Here is a 3,115-nt window from a genome sequence, read left to right on the forward strand (position 1 = left end):
CCAGAGTGCTAGGATATGAAGAATGTCTTAATCTGTTTTCTGATACTGAAGTAGAACAGCACAGACTGGATAATTTTTAAGGAACAGAAGTTTATCTGGCTTATGGTTCTGGAGGATGGGAAGTCCAAAACCATGGCACTAGCATCTAGTAAATTTCTTCCCATGGCAAAAGGGCAGAAGGCAGAAGCTAACTCACAAAACAGAGACAGGAAACTGGGCTGAACTCATTCTTTTATTAGGAGCCCACTCCTATAATAACTAACTCACTCATGTGAGTTCAAATTACCTAAACACCTCTTAAAGGCCCCACTCCTCACCCCTCCCCTCCTGGTAGCCCCACCTCCCTACGTCTCTGACCTCCCTGTGACTCCAGTGCACACTGAAGATGGTGGCAGCTGTGGGCAGGTTGGTCCAGGCCTCGGTCATTCCACATATGAATGCCATCCCTTGGGGCATTTCTGCTCCTGTAGCCCTTAGGCCCGCTGCTTGTGGAAGAACACACTTGATGAACACATTGTGGTCTGGATCTAGTCCAGCCTGTAGCACCAGTTCCTCATACTGTGCACCTGCTGTCACCCAGCATGCACCCTATTTTAAGGGTACAGCCATCGTCAATGGGGAGTTCAAAGACCTAAGCCTGGATTTCTTCAAGGGAAAATATTTGGTGCTTTTCTTCTATCCTTTGGATTTCACATCAGGAAATTCACTGGCTTTGTCACTGAAAGCAACAATTTCTGTAGGACACACAAAGGTGAAGTTGTTAGATTCTCAGTGGATTCCCACTTTATGCATCTTGCCTGGATAAATACACCAAGGAAGAACGGTGGGTCACACGAACATTGCACTCCTGTCAGATTTACCTAAAGAAATTTCCCGGGAACTACAGTGTGCTGTTTGAAGACCCTGGTCTTGCACTAAGAGGTCATCAAACATTTGAGTGCCAATGACCTTCCAGTGGGCCAAAGTGTGGAAGAGACCCTCCGTTTGGTGAAGGTGTTTCAGTCTGTAGAAGCCCATGGCAAAGTCTGCCCAGCAAACTGGACACCAGATTCTCCTACAATCAAGCCAAATCTGACTGCTTCCAAAGAGTATTTTGAGAAGATAAATTAGTAGATCACCCCATGTATACCTTCTCATGCAAGAGTAGAAGCACAGTTGGAACCCACTTTTAGCATTTCAGAGATGAACCAATTATGCTTATATTCATAAATATTTCCCTGTAATGCTGGCTAAGGCTTTTAAAACGTGGTTAGTGACTAATACGAAGAGTTCTTTATTGGTAACATCTTGATGGCTAACTAGCTAGTTTCTATAGAATGTTTAGTTGAGATCTTGTATATAAAGGATAAAGAAAATGCTCTTTTTTCTTAGGTTTACTTAAACCTTTGTTTACACCAAAGTAGTACAACAAACATTGAAAGCTTCTGATCAAGGGTCCTGAAATTTTCTCTTTGAATTTCTTTGTATTACACTGAATCATCTTTTAAGGTAATGAAGGTCACAGTTTACGTTATTCGCATCAACAGTCTAATTTAACTCCCACAATGGATGTATGTGTGATTGAAACAAATGTGAATCATGTTATTAAAAAAATCACAGCAACAAAGTGACTTAACCAATTGTGCAGGATCCTGAGCCCTGAGATTTATAGTTCTCATAGTCATTTTACTTACTTTATTCGTTAGCTAACTTAGGTCTACCTGTGTTTCCAGGTATCGGTTAGGTGTAATATAAAGGATTTTTATTGAACCCAGGGATTGCATTTTGAAATTATTATAATTATTTTCTTTCTTTTTTTTTTTTTTTTTTTTTTGAGACGGAGCCTCAAGCTATCCCCCTGGGTAGAGTGCCAAGGCATCACGCTCACAGCAACCTCCAACTCCTAGGCTCAAGTGAGTCTCCTGCCTCAGCCTCCCAAGTAGCTGGGACTACAGGCGCCCGCCACAATGCCTGGCCATTTTTTTTTTTTGGTTGCAGCCATCATTGTTGTTTGGCGGGCCTGGGCTGGGGATTCGAACCCGCCACCTTAGGTGTATGTGGCTGACGCCTTAGCCGCTTGAGCCACCGGCGCCGAGCCAATTATTTTCTTTCTTGAATGTTCATTGTAAATATTTTTTAAAAGGCCTGGACTATGCCTGTGGCTCAAAGGAGTAGGGCGCCGGTTCAGACCCAGCCCTGGCCAAAAAAAAAAAGTCTTAAAAAAAAAGGCCCCAGTCCTCAATACCATTACATTGGCAATTAAATTTAAACATGGTTTTTGGATGGGCCACGCAAACCGTAGTAAGGAATATTTATTTTCAACATTATCTGTGTCTCTTATGTTAGCATTTAAAATAATAACCAGGGCCAGGCAGGGTGGCTGACGCCTGTAATCATAGCACTTTGGGAGGCTGAGGTGGGTGGATTGCCTGAACTCACAGGTTAGAGACCAGCCTGAGCAAGAGCGAGACCCCATTTCTAAAAATGGCTGGGCATTGTGGCAGGGCCTGTAGTCCCAACCACTTGGGAAGCTGAGGCAAGAGAATCACTTGAGCCCAAGAGTTTGAGGTTACTGTGAGCTATGATGCTACGACACTCTACCCAAGGTAACAAAGTGAGACTCTGTCTCAAATAAATAAATAAATAAATAAAATAATAACCAGGTATTGCTTTTATCCTTACAAAAAGAGCAAGAGAGCTCTAATACATACTAAAATGTTTATAGGCCGGGTGTGGTAGCTCACAACTGTAATCCTAACACTTAGGAGGCCATGGTGGGTGGATTGCGGGAGCTCACAGGTTTGAGACCAGCCTCATCCAGAGTAAGACCTCATCTCTAAAATATAGCTGGGTGTTGTGGCGGGTGCCTGTAGTCCCAGCTACTCAGGAGACTGAGGCTAGAGAATCACTTAAGCCTAAGAGAGCACTCTACTGAGGGTGACAAAGTGAGACTTTGTCTCAAAAATAACTACCTAACTAACATAAAATGTTTGTAAATAAAATAATATGCTGTCTGAGATTTGCTTCAAGTAATATGAGAGATAAATGAGTGTGGACAGATATGAAATCAGACCAGTCATAAGATGATAATTACTGGCTCGGCGCCTGTGGCTCAAGTGGCTAAGGCGCCAGCCAC

General features: G+C 43.0%; 1 pseudogene; it reads left to right on the top strand.

The window, feature by feature from the left end:
* Positions 1–385: 385 nt before the first annotated feature.
* On the top strand, positions 386–1,110 carry LOC100956578 (annotated as a pseudogene).
* Positions 1,111–3,115: the final 2,005 nt, after the last annotated feature.

This window comes from Otolemur garnettii, unplaced genomic scaffold (assembly GCF_000181295.1).
Source record: "Otolemur garnettii isolate 467f Iridium unplaced genomic scaffold, OtoGar3 scaffold00025, whole genome shotgun sequence".
NCBI lineage: Eukaryota > Metazoa > Chordata > Mammalia > Primates > Galagidae > Otolemur > Otolemur garnettii.